The 22,401-nt window shown below is 44.8% G+C and overlaps 1 protein-coding gene and 1 pseudogene across 1 annotated transcript in view; both read right to left on the reverse strand.

Moving 5' to 3' along the window:
- LOC124606883 (mannose-binding protein C) overlaps positions 1 to 22,401 on the reverse strand; it is an 806,223-nt gene that overhangs the window by 709,643 nt on the left and 74,179 nt on the right. The gene's annotated exons all lie outside the window — the stretch shown is intronic.
- LOC124608019 lies at positions 10,390 to 10,507 on the reverse strand (annotated as a pseudogene).

Genomic DNA, 22,401 nt, shown 5'->3' on the forward strand with positions numbered 1-22,401 from the left:
GGATGGCTTGCCATGAAGGACAACAAAGCAAGGCGTAGAGAACCGTCGGCCGCGTGGGATTAGCCGAGCGGTCTAATGGTGCTGCAGTCATGGACTGTGCGGCTGGTCCCGGCGGAGGTTCAAGTCCTCCCTCGGGCATGTGTGTGTTTGTCCTTGGGATAATTTAGGTTAAGTAGTGTGTAAGCTTAGGGACTGATGACCTTAGCAATTAACTCTCATACCCTGTGCTGTAACTGTGCCGCCGATTACAACCAAAGGCGTGCTGCTGTGAAAAGAAATGGCGTAGAAGACCATCACTCCTGGTTATCTGGCTGTAAGACGGGCTACAGTCAGGCTGGTACCCGACCGCTGTCCAGGGAGCCTCCAGATATGTCTGGTCTCTGGGGCTCAGTTCGAAGCAGGACTCATCGCTGAAGACAATTCCACTCCAGACAATGACATTGCAGACTGAATAGTGCTAGAGATGCCCCTGACAGCATGGGAAACCAACCAGACCCTCGCACGCCATCCGGCCTGAGAAACAGGAATGGTGGTCTGGGGTGCCATTTCTTTCCATAGCAGGACTCCTTTGGTTGTCATTACGTCGACGACATTCTATGCCCCGTTTTGTTGCCCTTCATGTCAGACGTTCCTGGGCCTACGTTTCAGCATGATAACGTCCGCTTGCACACGGCTAGAGCTTATACTTGTCGTCTTCGAGCTTCCCAAACATATCTTGACCAGCGAGGTCGCCTGACCTCCCTCCAATTGAGAACGTTTGGACGATTGTAGACAGGGCGCTCCAAACATCTCGGGATTTTAAGGACCTAACGCACTAATTGGACAGAATTTGCCACGATATCCACCAGGAAAAGATCCAACAACTGTATGAATCAATGTCAAGTCGAATATCGGCTTGCCTAAGGCCACAGGTGGACAAACACACTATTGAATTGCTCACTATGTGAAGCTATTTTTCGCGAATATATCACCCAACTGCTCTGAAACTGTAATCATTTGTTTGTCTGTACATGAGCATCATACCTACCGATTTCCGTCCCATTCAGATAATTCATTCGTAGTGCTGTGCTTATTTGTCTTCAAGTGAACCTTGGCTCAAAAAAACCCTGCCGACATCGCAGTCATTTCAGAAATCACAAACCGCTTTAGCAGTGCACGGTTTAAATGCATGCTTTGTGCGAAGAAGATCATGCTCAAGTCGAAAACATATCGATCTCCATTAAAAAAGTGGTTCAAATGGCTCTAAGCGCTATGGGACTCAACATTTGAGGTCATCAGTCCCCTAGACTTAGGACTACTTAAACCTAACTAACCTAAGGACATCACACACTTACATGCCCGAGGCGGGATTCGAATCTGCGACCGTAGCAGCACGACGTTTCCGGACTAAAGCGCCCACAACCGCTCGGCCACAGCTGCCGCCTGATCTGCATTCCTTCAGTTGTTTTGCACGGTGTAGAATGTTGGTTCACAACAAAAGAAGCAGAAGCTTGCTGTAATAGAAACTTAAATACTTTCCTGGACATTTCGCCTCCCACTTCATCATCATGTGACCAACGGTGTAATTTGCAGGCGGTATGGAATGGCACCTTTAGCTGAGAAGATGAGGCATAGCCGTCTATGTGATATGGATACGTACTTCGATCAGATCAAGAAAGAATAGCAGGCAGCGGGCTTCTCTGAAAGTCGATGGTAGATGACCTGTTGCGAGACCTTTCTAGGTTTGCTAGAGACCCACCATATGGACCTCAAGACAGCGGTCTTCACTTTGACCAAGTACAAGATCTAGAGAGACACCCGAAAGGGCGGATCCTACTGCACTGTGGAACAATCGCCGAGGGGCAAAGTGTATACAGGTGCAAATCCAGTGAGCAGAGCCCCCCCCCCCCTTCTGGGGGAGGTAGTCCGTGCGGGGGGGGGGGGGGGGCGGAGGGAGGTTGTTCGTGCCCCATCCATAGAATATTTATGTAAGTGTGTATATATTTCTACACCTATCAATTCCAAAATTTCTCACCTAAGTTTCGCGGAATACAGAAGTATGAAAACCAATTGTGTCGAAACAGGCAAGGAATTTTACAAAGTTTGAAACTGTGTTTAACACAGGATACTGTCCAGTTGCTTGCCTGAGGCCCTGTTCACGTTGATGCGTTTTGCGCACTATCCGGCTGCGAAAGGCATCCAAGCCAGGAAAAGGCAAACATTAGCTGACCGTAAACTGCTGCCGGTCACAAATGCCACACGTTTCGTGAGTCCACAGCCAAGGCCGTGAGACCACGGGAAGTTGAGTAAAGAGAGACACAAAGGGAAAGGTCCTCGACTAAGAAAATTATAACAGAAGGTCTGCGTTTACCGAACGGACGCGGAAACGACGGAAGGAAACAGCAGTACACCCATTTTCACGTTCGAACAGTCAGTCTGTGCACCTGTGTTCACAGTCATCCACAGCAGAAAATGCAGCTTTGTAATTGTGTCATAGGCGCACTGGCATTGTGTATATTTGCAATTTCCTTTACGAAATAATCGTAGGCATTTCCAGTCATTGCTAGTTCTCAGATCAAAAGTTGAAGTACGTTGTTCACGCAGCTATCAGAAGCTATAGCCCAGTCCAGTAATTCATGGTGCACATATCGCACACCATGCTCTTCTTTTCATACGATGCAGATTTTTGTAACTCATCAGGATTTTCAGAAGTCCAACTTCGCAAATTCACGTAACCCGATGAATGCAGAGATGCTTCATCAGAAACAGAGGATTTCTGAACCAACCTCCCCATCATGTACAGACTGCAATAGCCAGTTGGAGTGCTGACGTCGACAAATAGGATGTGAAATAATCAGTCCATGCACCACAGTTATTGTGCAAGGTTTCAGTTTGAGTTTGTGCACACCTACGTGAGCGGATGCTGTTGATGACACACCACTCTGAACTGTTAAAATGGCGTCAAGACTTTCTACCAAGGACGCTCTGGTGCCCCCCCCCCCCCGCCCCTCCCCCCCCCCCCCCCCGCCCCATTTCGGCTAAAAGCGATATGCCACCAGGTAACGCGGAGGAACAGACCATAGAATACACGACCTGATCAACAGTATCCGGACGTGTGTTGGTGAACATTAATACGGGGTGTGTCCACCCTTCGCCTTTTTGACGCACTGAACTCTGCTGGAGACTCTTGGGTCTGAGAGTCTTCCTCAAGGCACGAAGCCACAGGACGTGGCGCTGGGGTCTGGAGCGAAGCCGACCTTCTTCCTGACCCAAAGATGTTCCATTCGGTTCGGGCTGGAGATCTCAGCAGGCCAATCCACTTCAAGAATGTTACTGCTCACAAACCATTGCCTCACAGATAATGCTTTATGACAGGGTGCATTGCCGTGCTGACACAATCATCTCCCAACTGTTCCTTTACTGTACACATTACACAACGCTGTCCAATGTATTCACATCCCTCAGCTCGCTCTATTCGTCCACGAGACTCAGAGAGCCATAGACACAGGTTCACAGGTAGATGCCGTGTTTCTTGACTTCCGCAAGGCGTTTGATACAGTTTCCCCAAAGTCGTTTAATGAACAAAGTAGGAGCATATGGACATCAGGCCAATTGTGTGATTGGACTGAAGAGTTCCTAGATAACAGAACGCAGCATGTCATTCTCAATGGAGAGAAGTCTCCTGAAGTAAGAGTGATTTCAGGTGTGCCGCAGGGGAGTGTCATAGGACCGTTGCTATTCACAATATAGATAAATGACCTGGTGGATGACATCGGAAGTTCACTGAGGCTTTTTGCGGATGATGCTGTGGTACATCGAGAGGTTGTATCAATGGAAAATTGTACTGAAATGCAGGAGAATCTGCAGCGAATTGACGCATGGTGCAGGGAATGGCAATTGAATCTCAGTGTAGACAAGTGTAATGTGCTGCGAATACACAGAAAGAAAGATCCCTTATTTAGCTACAATATAGCTGGTCAGCAGCTGGAAGCAGTTAATTCCATAAATTATCTGGGAGTACGCATTAGGAGTGATTTAAAATGGAATGACCATATAAAATTAATCGTCGGTAAAGCAGATGCCAGACTGAGATTCATTGGAAGAATCCTAAGGAAATGCAGTCCGAAAACAAAGGAAGTAGGTTACAGTACACTTGTTCGCCCACTGCCTGAATACTGCTCACCGGCGTGGGATCCGTACCAGATAGAGTTGACAGAAGAGAGAGAGAAGATTCAACGGACAGCAGCGCGCTTCGTTACAGGATCATTTAGTAATCGCGAAAGCGTTACGGAGACGATAGATAAACTCCAGTGGAAGACTCTGCAGGAGAGACGCTCAGTAGTTCGGTACGGGCTTTTGTTGAAGTTTCGAGAGCATACTTTCACCGAGGAGTCAAGCAGTATATTGCTCCCTCCTACGTGTATCTCGCGAAGAGTCCATGAGGATAAAACCAGAGAGATTAGAGCCCACACAGAGGCATACCGACAATCTTTCTTTCCACGAACAATACGAGACTGGAATAGGAGAACCGATAGAGGTACTCAAGGTAACCTCCACCACAAACCGTCAGGTGGCTTGCGGAGTATGGATGTAGATGTAACGTTTTCTGAAGGGGACCACACACTAACCACGATAAAAAAATTCCATGCCATAACACCGCCTCCTCCGTACTTCACTGTTGACATTATACATGACGGCAGGCGACGTTCCTCAGGCAACGACTGAACGCAAACCCTGCCTTCGGTTTGCCACAGGGAACAGCGTGATTCACCACTCCAAATCACTCGTCTCCAGGCATCCAGTGTCCACTGGCGTCGCTCTCTAGGCAAAATCAAGCGTAGACATCGGCACTCAAATTTATGCCGTGTTCCTAGACTTGAGGAAAGCGTTTGATGCAGTTCCGCACTGCCATTTAGTGAGTTTACCGAGTATCAAACTAGGTTTGTGACTGTACCGAGGACATTCTTGGAGATAGAAGTCAATCCATCGATCTTAACGGATCGAGATGGACCGATAGAAAGCTACGCTAAGGCAGTGTGATGACAACGTTACGGTTTACCATCGTACATAAATGATCCAGCGGATAGCGTCAGAAGCTCCATGAGGATGGTCACGAAGATAGCGAAGCCAATACACTGTAGAGAACTGCAGCAAGATGTGTAGAAGGGTGACGATTCGAGCAGCGACTCGCAGTTGACCTTCACTGAACCTAAATAATTGTAACTGGATAGATAGGCGGAGAAATCGACTACGGTGCGATTCCATTACTGACGAAAATTGCTGAAAATAGAAACTACAAGAGGCATCACAACAACGTTTCACCAGGCAACGCTGGTCAACTGCTGTTTGTGTATGAGAAATCGGTTGGAAACTTTCCTCATTTCAGCACGTTGTAGCTTTCGCCACCGTCGCCAACCTTGTGTGAATGCTCTGAAAAGCTGATCATTTGCATATCACAGCATCTTCTTCCTGGCAGTTAAATTTCGCGTCTGTAGCACGTGATCTTCGTGGTGTGGCAATTTTAATGGCTACTAGTGTAGATAAATTCCGACAGGATGATAGGATATGTGTTTGGCAAGAGGGAATAACTTCCATCGTACTAGAGGCAGCTGCAAAGAAGTGAACTGAAGGGGAAGACAGATATTGGAATATATTTAACAAGTAACTGAAGACGTTGAGTGTAGGTACGTTCTACTTTGTTATGAAGAGGCTGGATGAAGTCGTGATGGATCGCATCAAAGGAGACTGACGAGAAAAAGAAAGAAAGAAGGAAAAAGCAGCCTACGCACGGGAGCACTCTTACACCTGAGCCGGGCTCAGCAGGTGGAGTGACGGCGCGTGTCTCCCAGCGGCCGCGGCAGGGGCTACTGTACTGGTCGGGCCGGCCTGTGCGGCAGGTGAAGTGTGTCGCTGATAAGTGGGGCACCCAGCATCCGCCACAGGCTCTCTCCGCCACGCGCCTCACGCGCTTCCTGCCCGCCTCTGCCTTACATCTACATCCACGTACAGACGCCGAAAGGAGGCACCGTTCGGCTCGCGGTTGAGGGTACCTTGTAACACCGATAGTCATTTTTTTCCTGTTCCACTCGCAAATATAGCGAGGGAAAAATGTCTATATCTGTACCACCTTACGTCTTAATTCCTCTTATCTTAGTGGTTCTTACGTGAAATCTGCACGTGGCAGTATATTCGTTCTGCAATCAGCTTGAAACGCCAGTTCTCGAAGTTTTCTAAGAAGGGAACCTCCCCATCGCATCCCCCTCAGATATAGTTATAAATTGGCACTGTGGATAGGCCTTGAAAAAACTGAACACAGATCAATCGAGAAAAGAGGAAGAAGTTGTGTGGAACTGTGAAAAACATAAGCAAAATATACAAACTGAGTAGTCCATGCCCAAGATAAGCAACATCAAGGATAATCGAACTTAGGAGCGCCGTGGTCCCGTGGTTAGCGTGAGCAGCTGCGGAACGAGAGATCCTTGTTTCAAGTCTTCCCTGGAATGAAAAGTTTACTTTCTTTATTTTCGCAAAGTTATGATCTGTCCGTTCGTTCATTGACGTCTCTGTTCACTGTAATAAGTTTAGTGTCTGTGTTTTGCGACCGCACCGCAAAACCGTGCGATTAGTAGACGAAAGGACGTGCCTCTCCAATGGGAACCGAAAACATTTGATCGCAAGGTCATAGGTCAACCGATTCCTCCACAGGAAAACACGTCTGATATATTCTATACGACACTGGTGACGGCAAGTGCGTCACATGACAGGAATATGTTGTCGACCCACCTAACTTCTACACTTGGCGATTGGGTAAAAAGATTCTTCTACCTTGCCCGATTTAGGTTTTCTTGTGGATGTAATAATCACTCCCAAAAACGTGATGAAAACAAGAGTTTGTCACATAAACTGCAACAAATGAATGCAACAGTTTCAGAGTCGCACAGTTTTCCCTGTGCTCTGTCAAAACATTTGTTTTTTACGTTTTCAAATTTTTCCGTGTGTACACCGTCAAATCCTGCGTATGTCCAAGCAAATCTGAACATGTCCTGGAATTTTGGAGAGCGAAATTGTTTATGTGTGAGTGCCTGAACTTTGATAATTGTCTGAAAATAAAAAATTAAACTTTTCACTCCAACGAAGAACTGAACCGAGGACCTATCGCTCCGCAGCTGCTTACGCTATCCACGGGACCACGGCGCTCCTAACATCATCTGATCCTTGATGTTGCCTATCTTGCGCATGGACTACTCAGTTTGTATATTTTGCTTATTTTTTTCGTAGTTCCACACAACTTCTTCCTGTTTCTCGATTGATCTGTGTTCAGTTTTTCAAGGCCTATCCACTGTGCCAACTTCTAACTAAATCTGAGGGGGCTGCGATGGGGAGGTTCCCTTGTAAGTAGTGTTCCGCGAAAAGAATGGCGGTTCCCCTCCAGCGATTCCTTCTTGAGTTCACCAAGCATCTCTGTAATACTCTGATCTGAGTTACCGGCAACAAGTCTAGCAGCCCACGTCCGAATTTTTTCGATATCTCCATTTAATCTGATCTGCTAGGGATCCAAAACACTCCAGTATGAAGCACATTTTCTTAGAAATTCCCCAATAAACAGAAGTCAACTATTCACTTCCCTACTCTGTCCTTACGTGCTGGCTATGATTCATCATACCAACTAGAAATTTTGCCTGAATCATCTCGTATCCTCCTACAGCCACTCTACAACGACACCTTCCATTACATACTAAGATGGTATCTGTTCTTTCGGACATGTCCAAAAGAACGGATACCATCGGTAACCATGCAGCTCGTTAGAATGAAATTACAATGAAATGAACACCCTTAGCTGCTTACAGGCGTTGACACACGTCAACGGGGACAGGTGAAAAGCAGGAGATCCCGGGTTCGAGTCCCAGTCGGGGCACACATTTTCCTCTGTCCCCGTTGACGTACGTCAACGCCTGTAAGCAGCCAAGGGTGTTCATTTCCTTGTAATTTCATTCTAACGAGCTGCATGGTCACCGATGGTATCTGTTCTTTCGGACATGTCCGAAAGAACAGATACCATCTTAGTATATATATAGTTAAGGCTCACCGGCCTCTTGACCATCTTCTTCTTCTGTGCGAATGCACAAACAGTGCCCGAACTCTTATGGGAATCGGCAACGCGCCGCGAGTAATGAGTACAATGGGCGGGGGCACTACGAATGTAGTGCGGGTCAATACGTTGAGAATGTGGGTTTCGCGGGAGGCGTGCCAGAGATAAATCCCTGCAGTCGCGCTATCTTCTGTGTCCTCGGTGGCTCAGATGGATAGAGCGTCTACCATGTAAGAAGGAGATCCCGGGTTCGAGTCCCAGTCGGGGCACACATTTTCGTCTCTGCCCGTTGATGTATTTCAACGCCTGTAAGGAGCTAAGGGCGTTCATTTCCTTGTAATTACCTTCCATTACGCCACAGCACCATGAGCAAACAGCTGCAGAATGCTGCCCACCCTGTCCAGCTGATGAGTTACGTGCATGGAGCATAACAGCGGTCCAGTCACACATCCGTGGAGCGTTCCTGACGACACACTTGTCTCTGATGAACACCTGGCGTCGAGCACAACATACTGGTTTCTATTACTTAAGGAGTCTTCGAGACACTCACATACCTGACAACCTATGCTCTACGCTTGGAGCTTCGTTAGTAGTCTGCACTGGGGCACCATGTCGAACTCTTTCCGGAAATCTAAGAATATGGAGTCTGTCTGTCTTCAACTTCATCCATAGTTCGTAGTGTTCAAAAAATGGTTCAAATGGCTCTGAGCACTATGGGACTTAACATCTTAGGTCATCAGTCCCCTAGAACTTAGAACTACTTAAACCTAACTAACCTAAGGACATCACACACATCCATGCCCGAGGCTGGATTCGAACCTGCGACCGGAGCGGTCGCGCGGTCCCAGACTTAACCGCCTATAACCGCTCGGCCACTCCGGCCGGCAGTTCGTAGTGTATCATCTGACAAAGTACAAACTGAATTTCGCACGAGCGATGCTTTCTAAATCCTTGCTGTTTTGTGGACAGGAGGTCTTTCGTATTAAGGAAATTTATTATATTTAAAGTGAGAATTCGTTCAAGAATTCAGAAGCAAATCCGTGTTACGGGTATTTGTCAGTAATTTTGCTTACCCATTCTCTTACCATTTTCATGTACAGGCGTCACCTGCGCTTCCTCCAGTCCCTTGAGACCTTGCACGGGGCCCGCATCTCGTGGTCGTGCGGTAGCGTTCTCGCTTCCCACGCCCGGGTTCCCGGGTTCGATTCCCGGCGGGGTCAGGGATTTTCTCTGCCTCGTGATGGCTGGGTGTTGTGTGCTGTCCTTAGGTTAGTTAGGTTTAAGTAGTTCTGAGTTCTAGGGGACTTATGACCACAGCAGTTGAGTCCCATAGTGCTCAGAGCCATTTGAACCATTTTTGAACCTTGCACGGGGCTGGGCATTCACGATATGAGGAAACTAAGTAAGAGGCCACATCCATAAAGTACTCTCTTTAAAACAGAATTGGGGTTCCATCATACCTGGTGACTTACATGTTTTCAGCCCTTTCTGTTGCTTCTCTACGCCAGGGATGCTTATTACTAAGTCCTCCAGCCGGCCGTTGTGGCAGAGCGGTTCTAGGTGCTTCAGTCTGGAACCGCGCGACCGTTACGGTCGCAGGTTCGAATCCTGCCTCGGGCATGGATGTTTGTGATGTCCTTAGGTATGTTAGGTTTAAGTAGTTATAAGTTCTAGGGGACTGATGACCTCAGATGTTAAGTCCCATAGTGCTCAGAACCATTTGAACTACGTCCTCCATACGGGAATCTGTACGACGGTCAAACGACGATATGTTTGTACGATGCTCCTGCATGAATGATTTTTTAACGCGAGATTTAAAACTTCCGATTTCCTTTTGCTGTGTCCTGTTATAATAGCAGACTGTTCAACGAATGACAGCCTAGCAACCACTTCCACTTCATGGCCTGCCTCATCAGTCGAACTGATCTAGTGAATATTATTCGATAAATTCCTAGACGTGATCACTTTTTCGTACGGAACCAGAACTGACGTGCCGATGCGGCTGGCAGTTACTTCAGAGAAGACGTGTAATGGTTGCTATTAATATTCTGTCACTTCACTATGCCTGGTGGTGTGAGTTTTATTTTCACATACACAGTTAACATAAAATGAAATATATAGCACTCCGTCTTCACGCCACAAGTGGCCCATCGGGACCATCCGACCGCCGTGTCATCCTCATTGAGGATTCGGATAGGAGGGGCGTGTGGTCAGCACACCGCTCTCCCGGTCGTTATGACGGTTTTCTTTGACCGGAGCCGCTACTATTCGGTGGAGTATCTCCTCAATTGGCATCACGAGGTTGAGTGCAACCCGAAAAATGGCAACAGCGCATGGAGGCCTGGATGGTCACCCATCCAAGTGCCGGCCACGCCCGACAGCGCTTAACTTCGGTGATCTCACGGAAACCGGTGTATCCACTGCGGCAAGGCCGTTGCCTAAAATGAAATAGGAAATATCAAAAAAGACACATGCATTTTTAAGAAATGTTAACTGTGGCATATGACAATATTTGTCGGTAAACCTCCGTAAGAGATCTAATTTATTTCATATTCCACCTGCGACAGTCTCTACGTGGACAAACTAGTTGCGCAAAAAAAAGGTCAACACTATGTGGCTCACCCGTCGAATACGTCCATAAATGCTACAATGTAATTGAGTGCGTACATTGCTGCGATGCACGTGACCTACGCCTTCGTTTGCAAGCTTTATTTCACCAACTTTTGCAGAATGTTCGACGTAACATATGGTTCACTGGCCTTCATCATCTCCACTTTTCTAAGCCTGCCGTGATAATACCGGACTGCATGTAGTTCCTGTTTATTTACCCGTGTGGCTTGTGTACGGGGCATGTGGGCGACAAAACCGCGTCTAATTATTCCTGACGTGAGGTTTTGCTAGTTGTCTGGTTCGCTTGAGGTGAATACCAGGAATATCACAGATGTTTATTTCAACCACCATTTTATAACCCAATCAGTGCTCCCCCTTTAAAGACGGATCCTGTAACGAGATAGCTCGTTTTATGTCAGATAGTTTTCCATGTAGTGTGTCCGAAGCAGAAACGTAGAACAACATCAGAACGTTCCTGACTGAATAAGGGAAAGCGCTTCAAAACCCAGGCAGTATGGTATAGTTCGGTGCCAGACAGTCAGTGTTTTGTGTGTCTCTAAACTGGTTCGGCTCATTGCTCTGCATCACAATGAATACCTTGTCAGTAGCTCCAGTAGCAGTGGGCACGTCTTTCGACTTTTTACACGAAATTGGAGCAGCGTAGAAAAATTGTAGGTTTCAATGATATGGAAGAAATAAGTGTTGCAACTCTAGCTTTAGTGCGCATGGAAACAAGGTGTGTGAACTGCTGAATCAACGGATAACTTTTATTGGAGTGCAGTCCGCGTCAAGGCCGACCGCCTAATCAGTTGGCTGAGGCCCTGCGCGTGGGAAACGGACGAGTTGAAGCGTCCAAGGAATCTCGCAGATTCCCAGCTGCCACACGTGTTGACCGACTCACACAAAACTGGACCGATTTTTATAGACAGCCTACTGCTGCCTACGGAAGATGTAACAGGTGTTTTGAAAGATACGTAATTGTATAATCTTCACACATGTTCCGTCTTGTAGAGATACAATGTCATACAAAGTCGGCATGGAAGGGTAAGAAGGAGCATTTCTCCCCTTGCTAGAATCTGAGAGTGTTGACTTTTTACTTATTGTAAAATGGTCACATATTTCGGGAACAGACTGTCTGCGGGTCTTCTAAACCGCAAGTTTAGCATTTCCGAGAGGGACAGAAGATACTGTGCTTTAGCGATGACTATGTAACTTTGATTCGTTATCACGTTGTTGGTGAGAAATTATGCTGTTTTCTTGACGTGGCTTCTATTTCAATGCTGTCCTGGTGTCAAGATGTATATGAACCTTTGCAGAACAGAGTCGATGTAATGTTTATTTCCGAACTTTTCTCCGTACCTTCTTCGTACTGCCATTTTCTAGCTGCAGGAAAGGATTAGCGCGACTATTCAGATATGCACTATACCTCCCCGACGTCCGTTCCCAATGCGCACGTATTTACACCGCGGAGCTATTGTAGTAAACTAAAGAACGTGCTTATCATCTAATTAAGTATATACACTGAAGCACCAAAGAAACTGGTATAGTTATGCGTATTCAAAAACAGAGATATGTAAACAGGCAGAATACGGCGCTGCGGTCGGCAACGCCTATGTTAGACAAGTGTCTGGCGCAGTTGTTAGATTGGTTACTGCTGCTGCAACGGTAGATTATCAAGATTTAAGTGAGTTTGAACGTGGTGCTATAGTCGGCGTACGAGCGATGGGACACAGCATCTCGGGGGGTAGTGATAACGTAGGGGTTTTCCCATACGGCCATTTCACGAGTGAATATCAGAAATCCGGCAAAACATCAAATTTCCGATACCGCTGCAGCCGGGAAAAGATACTGCAAGAACGGGACCAACGACGACTGAAGAGAATCGTTCAAAGTGACAGAAGTGGAACCCTTCCGAAAATTGCTGCATATTTCAATGCTGAAACACGTATGTAACGCAGCAGCGATGGCGAGGCATTGTAGCATCTGTGACCAGAGAGTATGCGCTTGACCGCGCGAGTGTTGCGAGCGGTTCTCAGTCAGTTGTAGTCTTTGCGAGTTAGTTGTCGCTATGCAAAGTAGCAGTCAGTCAGTCGTTGCGAGTCTGTCAGTTCAGTCGTTGCGAGTCTGTAGCTCTGTCTAGTTGAGAGCAGTACTCAGTCTGTAGTCGGCATGCAGAGCGGTCGGTCAGTAGTAGCAGCCCAGTGCGGTTGTGTGATGTAGGCGGTCGGCAACAATGGTCAAGATGAGGAATAAGGTATACTGTTAATTAATATAATCATTAGATAATGAAAAATTTTATTTATTGTAATTATTCTCCAACAAGTCTCCCAATAATAATTTTTTATTTCAAAAGCATTTTTTCAAAAGTTTAATTTTTTTGAACTAAAGATCTCGTTGCACTTCCCATTTCATTCCACTTCTTTTTGAAGAAAAATTTCACTAGAATTACAAAAAAAAGGAGAATATTATTATCTGCAATGTAGTTCCTCCAAGTGGTGCGCAACAACAAGAGCAGATATGTGACATCCATTTATTCTGAGGTAAGACTTTAATTCTGATTGTTTTTACACAGGGCCAAAGACCGATATTTCGGTTTAATTGAATTTTCTTGTCACTGAATGGACTTTAATTTTTTGAAGGATTTATAATTGAGTCAGATTGCGAATTTCACATTTGTTGCCATTGTCAGTACATTTGATTGTGGGCAGGTTACGCATAGAGCCATGTCCATCAGCATTTCTAATTAGTATCGTTATTTTCTTTAAAAATTTTTGTGGGGAGGTTACACTCGGCCCCCATTTCTATTAAGTATTGCTAAATTTTCTTTTAAAAATTGCGGTGGGGAGGTTACACTGGGAAAATTTGAGTTTTCATAGTTTGGCAAACTAATTAGTTGGTCTTTAATTCCGCGCTGTGTCGTCTTCGACCAGTACGCTGACAGAAAAGCATTCTGAAATTCCTCTACCGAGTAACACTGTCTCGCGATCGGTCTCATACGAGTTGCCGGTTCGCCTTCCAAAAAACTGCAAATAAATTCAAGTTTATGTGTTACAGGCCAAGTCGGTGGAAGAGCAAAACTAAACTGTTGAATCCAATCCAGTGGGTGAATCTGCGTTCTATCGTTTTTGAAAACCTTAAACTTTCTCACTGACAGAAAATGTTTGTAGTCGAAGTTATCATCTCTGCATGATGGAACAGGTTCAGGATCGTAAGAGTATCTATTGAACTGTGGTTGTTCGGAATCTAAGTCCCGTACTCTCTGCAGATTACCCAAATTATACGCGCTGCGTGAGTCTGACACATGTTCATAAAGTGGCGTCTGTTGTGTATTATTAACAGAAGTGTTTTTCATTTCTGTTACTTCTTGTTGTAAATTTGATAATTTCCTACGTAACGTGTTGTTAGATGAATCGATCTCATTAATAGTCTGCTGTAAATTTTGAAATTCAGGCGTTTGGATAAATGAAACCGGTGCAGTATCGTCTGATTTATTGTCATTAGCATTTTCGATAACATCAATACGACTGGCCAATTCATCACATTTTTCAGTCAATATCTTAACCTGATCATCGGTTTTAGAATCAGACGCATTAATCTGTTTTTGCAACTTGCGCGTAGTTTCGCTCAGTTTTTTAACATCAGCTTTGATAACATCACAATCCTGTGTTAGATCTAACTGTTCGAATCTATCTGTCACTGTTTGAATATTTACTGTGTGTGTATCTGTTTTTGATTTAAGGTCAGAAATTTCATCCCGTAATTCCGCGTTCAATTGTTCTATGGTATTAATTCTGTCGGACACTGTAGTAATATTATTGTCTACATACGTCTTCGCTTTCGCGAATATTTTACGTTTGTCCTCTTGTCTTTGTGCAGTGATTGTTTCCATGACTTGTCGTTTTACTTTGTTTTGATCTTGAATAAATCTGCGGAAACGCGTATCACTGTTCTGTATGTACTGACTAAAGCGCTCGTTAATCTGAGTGTTCTGCTGTTCGAATTTCGTGTCTATCTTTGCGTCCATAGTGCGCGAAAGTTCTACCGTCATTGCTCTAAACTCGTCCCGTAATTGTGTAGCTTTTTCAGAGCACTGTTTGGCGACTCCGCTAATTTCGTCTCTGAGTGTATTTGTCGCGGCTGTTTGCGTTTCCCTTAATTCTTGCGCAACAGACTTTATTTCTTCGCTATTTTTTTGTGAACAAGCCTCAATTTCCACGCGCAACTGTTCCTTAGTGTCATGGCACTGCGCGGCAACGGCTGTAATTTGTTCACTAAGTTGTTTGAAATTTTCGTCATTATTGTCAAGTTTTTCATTTAAGTGTTTGTTATCTTCCCTAAGTTGTTTGACCTGTTCATTGAGTTGCTTGAGGTTTTCATTCTGTTGTTTGTTATCTTCCCTAAGTTGTTTGAAATTTTCACTCTGTTGTTTATTATCTTCCCTAAGTTGTTTGAAATTTTCACTCTGTTGTTTATTATCTTCCCTAAGTTGTATCAGTATTGCCATAATTGGATCCGAGCCAAAATTACCATTTCTATTATCTGTACTGTTCAATAGTGGATCTGGAATTGTTTCACTTTCTGTAACCATTTGGTCATTCTGAAATTTACAAAAAGGTTTGTCAGTCAAATGTATACTATCAGTCATTGTTTCGGAATTAAATACATCTGTCCTACTTTGTGTGATCTGTTCATTTTCATTAGACAGATTTGACTGTACATTACTTGAATTTTCCAAATCGGGTGTGTTAAGCTCTACAGCGCTCATTACCATAGAGCATTCTGCGTCATCAATTGTCGTCAAGTTAACAGACGAGACAATTGAGTTCGTTTGTTCATCATTAAGGTGAAAGTCATCATTAGTGGTTGGAATGCACTGATTGTTAGTGAACGCAGGATTGTCATCATTACGTTGCGTATCACAATTACTATCGGTCACGTTGTTTAAGTCGGTAATTTCATTCACAATACTTCGCGATACACTATTCACAGTCTTTCGCGGCATTTTTACAATAGTCAAAATTTTTCACAAAACAAATAAGCACAATGCAAAAGCAACACACAAATACAACAAAGCAGCAAATTGCCGTTGACCTGTAGAAAGAAAGTCACAATATTATTAAAAGCGTTGCGCCAAATCCTAATTATCTAAGCAAATAAGAGCAGATATCTGACTGTCGCTCAAAAGACTCTCAACGAAATACGATCCTGGACTGGGTGTCGCCAAGTGTAACCTCCCCACCGCAATTTTTAAAAGAAAATTTAGCAATACTTAATAGAAATGGGGGCCGAGTGTAACCTCCCCACAAAAATTTTTAAAGAAAATAACGATACTAATTAGAAATGCTGATGGACATGGCTCTATGCGTAACCTGCCCACAATCAAATGTACTGACAATGGCAACAAATGTGAAATTCGCAATCTGACTCAATTATAAATCCTTCAAAAAATTAAAGTCCATTCAGTGACAAGAAAATTCAATTAAACCGAAATATCGGTCTTTGGCCCTGTGTAAAAACAATCAGAATTAAAGTCTTACCTCAGAATAAATGGATGTCACATATCTGCTCTTGTTGTTGCGCACCACTTGGAGGAACTACATTGCAGATAATAATATTCTCCTTTTTTTTGTAATTCTAGTGAAATTTTTCTTCAAAAAGAAGTGGAATGAAATGGGAAGTGCAACGAGATCTTTAGTTCAAAAAAATTAAACTTTTGAAAAAATGCTTTTGAAATAAAAAATTATTATTGGGAGACTTGTTGGAGAATAATTACAATAAATAAAATTTTTCATTATCTAATGATTATATTAATTAACAGTATACCTTATTCCTCATCTTGACCATTGTTGCCGACCGCCTACATCACACAACCGCACTGGGCTGCTACTACTGACCGACCGCTCTGCATGCCGACTACAGACTGAGTACTGCTCTCAACTAGACAGAGCTACAGACTCGCAACGACTGAACTGACAGACTCGCAACGACTGACTGACTGCTACTTTGCATAGCGACAACTAACTCGCAAAGACTACAACTGACTGAGAACCGCTCGCAACACTCGCGCGGTCAAGCGCATACTCTCTGGTCACAGATGCTACAATGCCTCGCCATCGCTGCTGCGTTACATACGTGTTTCAATGCTGGGCCATCAATAAGTGTCAGCGTGCAAACCATTCAGCGAAACATCATCAATACGGGCTTTCGGAGCCGAAGTCCCACTCGTCTACCCTTGATGACTGCACGACACAAAGCTTTACGCCTCATCTGGGCCCGTCAAACCGACATTGAACTGTTGATGACTGGAAACCCGTTGGCTGGTTGGACGAGTCTCGTTTCAAATGGTATCGAGCGGATGGACACGTACGGGCATGCAGACAACGTCATGAATCCATGTTCGAGCTGGAGGAGGCTTTGTAATGGTGTGGGGCGTGTGTAGTTGGAGTGATCCCTGATACGTCTAGGTGTGGCCGTGCGGTTCTAGGCGCTGCAGTCTGGAACCGAGCGACCGCTACGGTCGCAGGTTCGAATCCTGCCTCGGGCATGGATGTGTGTGATGTCCTTAGGTTAGTTAGGTTTAAGTAGTTCTAAGTTCTAACGGCTGATGACCTCAAAAGTTAAGTCCCATAGTCCTCAGAGCCATACAACGTAACCGAGCGAGGTGGTGCAGTGGTTAGCACATTGGACTCGCATCTTGGAGGACGACGGTTCAAACCCGCGCAGGTCATCCAGATTTTTGTTCCCGTGATTTTCCTAAACCGCTTCAGGCATATGCCGGGATAGTTCCTTTGAAAGGGCACCGCCGGCTACCTGACCCATCCTTCCCTAATCCTGTTTGGTCCTCTCCACCAAATAAATCAACCAACCAACTTTAACTGGAAACCTTTGTCTCGTTTCCGACATGTTTAGTAAAAAAGACCCCTTAATTACGCTGTTCCAAAAACTCGTCCTTTCATTTCATGATTATATACCTGAAGAAAGCCAAGAATCGCATATATCGCTTACGCAGGCCCAATCTTCCGAAAGAGTGGTGGAGTTCTACGGAAACGTGCCGTTCAATGTATGTTTTTCTCCCGCCAAAAAGGAAAATAAATCATCTTTTCAGTGTTGCAGAATTGTGATGCATGTTCTATGCTATCGCATAATGACGACGCTGGGAGACGAAAACCTCTTTTGTGTATAGTGATAGTGGTTACGCAGAGAGACATCCTGCGAAACTCAGCTCACTCTGCTCGCCCATGAAATCTAGAGTGACGAAGACATCGATGCCCAGGTTGATGCCGTGTTCCTCAACTTCAGGATGGCGTTTGATGCAGTTCCCCCCTGCCGTTTAGCGAAAGAAATACGAGCTAAACTAGCGCCGGGTCAGATTCGTAATTGCTTTCAAGACTTCCTTGCAGACAGAACTGAACATTTATTTATTTAACCTGATCAGATGAGGGCCATCAGACCCTCTCTTACATCAGACCAGTGTTCCACACATGCGCCATTTCACACATCAGAGTTACATCATGACCATAGTTTAAATGAGAAAATTAGCTTACTCTAGTGACAATACGAATAAAGAGTAGTGACTAAGACCTAATAAAGTAAATGCGGCAGTATTGTTACAACAGGTGCTATGCATACAGATTATGATGAAAGCAATAATAATAACAGTAAAAAAGAAAAATCAAATAATAATGATAAACATGACTAAGACCTAATCAAGTAAATGCTGGCAGTATTTTTACAACAGGTGCTACACATACAGATTATGATAAAAGAAATAATAATAACAGTAACAAAATCAAATAATAATGACAAAAAGATTGGCAATTGTAATGAAGGTTTGTCCTGATGTACATTAATATCCTGGTGTGTAAAGTAGATGTTTACTAGTATGGCGAGTTTTGGGGAAGGGAGATTTAAGGAGGGGGAAAGAGGGAAGTAATGAGGTGAAGTGCATTCATGTACAGAGGAAGGCATTACTGTTGCTTAAGTAGATACGTCGATTAACTGTTTTTTTGAAGCCGGACATGTTTTTAAGTTCTCTAACATAACGGGGGAGGTTATTCCAGAGTCGGGTTCCCTCTACTGTAAAGGACTTGGAGAAGGTGACTGAGCGATGCAGTGGAACGGAGAGGATTTTATTATAATGGGAACGTGTGTTTCTGTCATGTTGTTCCGACGCAAGCGTTAAGGACGAGGAGAGATATGAAGGACAGTGTACATTTATAAGGCAGTAGATGAGACAGAGTGTGTGGTGTCACCGCCAGACACCACACTTGCTAGGTGGTAGCCTTTAAATCGGCCGCGGTCCGCTAGTATACGTCGGACCCGCGTGTCGCCACTGTCAGTTATTGCAGACCGAGCGCCGCCACACGGCAGGTCTAGAGAGACTTCCTAGCACTCGCCCCAGTTGTGCAGCCGACTTTGCTAGCGATGGTTCACTGACAAATTACGCTCTCATTTGCCGAGACGATAGTTAGCATAGCCTTCAGCTACGTCAGTTGCTACGACCTAGCAAGGCGCCATTATCATTTGTTATTTATCTTGTGATGCATGTACCGTCAGACAGATGTTCACCAATTATGGATTAAAGTTAAGTATTCCAGAAGCTACGTACATTTTTTGCTAGTGTCAAGACATTGTCCTGATTCAGATCTCACGCCAGCCTGCGTGAGCTTTAACGCGTGCCTTTCGGCTTCACCTCATAGTGGCTTGGCTGTCTTGCCAAGTCACAACAGAGTGTATGGAAATCTCTGCGTTTGTCTGCACGCAGCCAGGACAATTTTGCATATGCTGGTGAAATGTGATCAAAAAGTCGAACGTCACAGATGTATCGAACGCAGGCATTCATGACCAATTCTAGACGTCTGGAATTTGCCTGAGAGAGGCCTTGTAGGATGATATCGCTGCAGTCAATGATTGGAAGTATAAGCGTTTGTACTAATTTCTTTTTCAGATCGAAAGGGATGAGTTTTTTATATTTTTGTAGGGCATGAAGGGATGCTGATGCTTTTTTACACACTGCAGTTACGTGCTCTGTCCAATTTAGATTTTCATCTATTATTACTCCCAAACTCTTTGCTGAGGGAGAGTAGTTCCATTTAGGATAAGAAGTGGTACGGATTCCCGATGTTTTGGGCTAATGAGCTTAGAATGACCAACAAGTACCGCTTGGGTTTTGGATGGGTTTAGTTTTAGACCTATGTCCTGTGCCCATTTTGACAGTGCATCGAGGTCAGTATTGAAATTTTCAATAGCTTTCTTGAGATTGCTTGGTTTCGCACTTAGATACAACTGAAGGTCATCAGCATACATATGATATTTGCAATAGGTCAGAACCGATGACACATCATTGACAAGCAGAGAGAAGAGTATAGGAACTAATACTGAGCCTTGGGGAACGCCTGACACTACCTGCCGCCATTGTGATTTTATATTCCCAGGCAGGACGCGGTTATTCCTAGACAGGACGCGTTGTCGTTCTTAACAGAACCAAATTGACAGATGAAAAAGTAATTTTAAGAGTACCCTAAGAGTGTGTTTTAGGGCCGTCAGTGTTTACAGTTTATATTCGCGGACGACATTATTATGCGTAGGTCACAGTAAACTGCACTGCCTTTAATTTTACCCATTTAACTACTCATCGAACGGCGAGCTGGCGACAACCACCTGTAACAAATGAGCCAGGGAGATTGCGAAAGCGTCCGCTGGCAGCACCTCTCCAGCCAGGGGCTGGATGGCTCGTACTTGGCACGGAGGGGCTTCCTCGCTGCCAGAAGCTCCACATTCCCGTCCCACCCAGAAGAGGAGGCGTCCGGTCTGGCTGGCTGGCTCTCCAGCGAACTCCCGCTGGACGCTGGAAGGCCGGCGGCCTTCGCGCGCTGACCTCGCTGGCGCACTTGATTCCAGCGCGCCGCAGCCGTGACGCCATCGTAGCGGCCGCGGCCGCCCGTGTTGCCCCGCGCGTCTGCCGCTTTCTATCTGTAGGTCTAGCGGCGCTGCCATAGAGTAGAAATATCTCTGGAGTGAGCATTCAGAAGCGCAGAATTGATTTTGTGTTGTCAACGTACGTTGCCACAATGATCACGTGATCTCGGGACGCCGTAGATTTGTCCGACATTTGTCCTATAAAGTTTGAATGTTGTCATATCGCTAGTAAAGACAGATTCCCTTCGTAAGTGCTGTGGATTTAGTATAGACGTTCTTCAGACACCATAGCAGTTTACGTCTGATATTTGAAATAAATTGGGCTGTTAGCTTTGAAGAGCAAAATGAGCGAGCATGACGTCACAGAAGCTTCACGTCAGCATGTATTTACAATGTCTTTCATGTCACATCTCGCCAAGTCGCTTAACACAGTACTGAACGGCGAAATTGGAGTTTTGAGTGCCATCCCTAATATGCATAAAATGTTAGAGTATAGTATCAGAACTGAGGAGCTAACAACGACAAAATTTGTCAATGGCCGAAGCAAACTTTATAACCATGTTCTTGATCAATTATGTTTGGTAAATTACTGGGAAGTGAGGCAACGTTTCAAAACATCGACAATTATTTGCTAGGGAAAAATATGTACATTCATACACATCAAAGAAAGCTTCAAACGAATTAATGAAGCCCGTTAAACTTACCCATTATGTTGTTTCTTACGAAATTAATAACAACTGTATTTTACTCCTTCATTAAAGCTCACTTTTTTGCTTAAAATGTCATATGGTGGAATTTGCTTCGTCTACTTATGTTCTTATACATATACGTTGCGGGCGTCAGCGCCAGTGTGTTATCGTAAAACCTAAATAACTTTTCACCTTCAGATATACGACCTCGGTTGTGTAAAAAAGTGGAAAAAATGTCCCAATCGTCATGGAATATCTCCAATTTGTCACTAAAACAAAGCGCTATTACAGCCGGCCGCGGTGGCCGTGCGGTTCTAGGCACTGCAGTCCGGAATCGCGTGACTGTTACGGTCGCAGGTTCGAATCCTGCCTCGGGCATGGATGTCCTTAGGTTAGTTAGGTTTAAGTAGTTCTAAGTTCTAGGGGACTGATGACCACAGATGTTAAGTCCCATAGTGCTCAGAGCCATTTGAACCAAAGCGCTATTATAAAATAAACATTATGAAGATACAACATTACAAAATCAACTATTCTAAGGAGAATGAGCGCGGCAAAAATAAGTTAACTTTCGATGTTAACAGACTGGTACCGTCAAAATTTTCTTCCCGAGAAACCTTGACGTATCGTGAAATGACGTGACGTTCCGTTGACGACCTGTGCGAATGCCTCCATTGGAAAGGTATTGTAGAATGTTTTGGTGTTACGTGACGAGACGTGACGCCACCTGATGGCGGACGCGAATTGGCGTTAAACAATCGACGTCGTCCCTAGATCACGTGACAATTCCAGTTCAATGTTGACAACATGCGCAGGACGCTATGCTCACTCCAGAGATATTTCTACTCTATGGGCGCTGCTGCGACCGCAAGGAGTGCGCCTGCCCGTTATGACAAGAATCGGGAGATCACTGGAGGCTGTAAAGCACCAACAAGCACCGTGGTGGAGATGGACCAATAAAAATATGAGCTGCTAAAAAACGTTTTGTGCAGCCACACCTACATCTATACTTCGCAAGGCACCTGATGGTGTGTGGCGTAGAGTACATCTTATACCAGCGCCACTTCCTCCCTTAACTCCTGTAGTCCCAAATAGTGTTCTAGAACAACACTTGTTGGT

This window comes from Schistocerca americana, chromosome 3 (assembly GCF_021461395.2).
Source record: "Schistocerca americana isolate TAMUIC-IGC-003095 chromosome 3, iqSchAmer2.1, whole genome shotgun sequence".
Classification (NCBI taxonomy): Eukaryota; Metazoa; Arthropoda; class Insecta; order Orthoptera; family Acrididae; genus Schistocerca; species Schistocerca americana.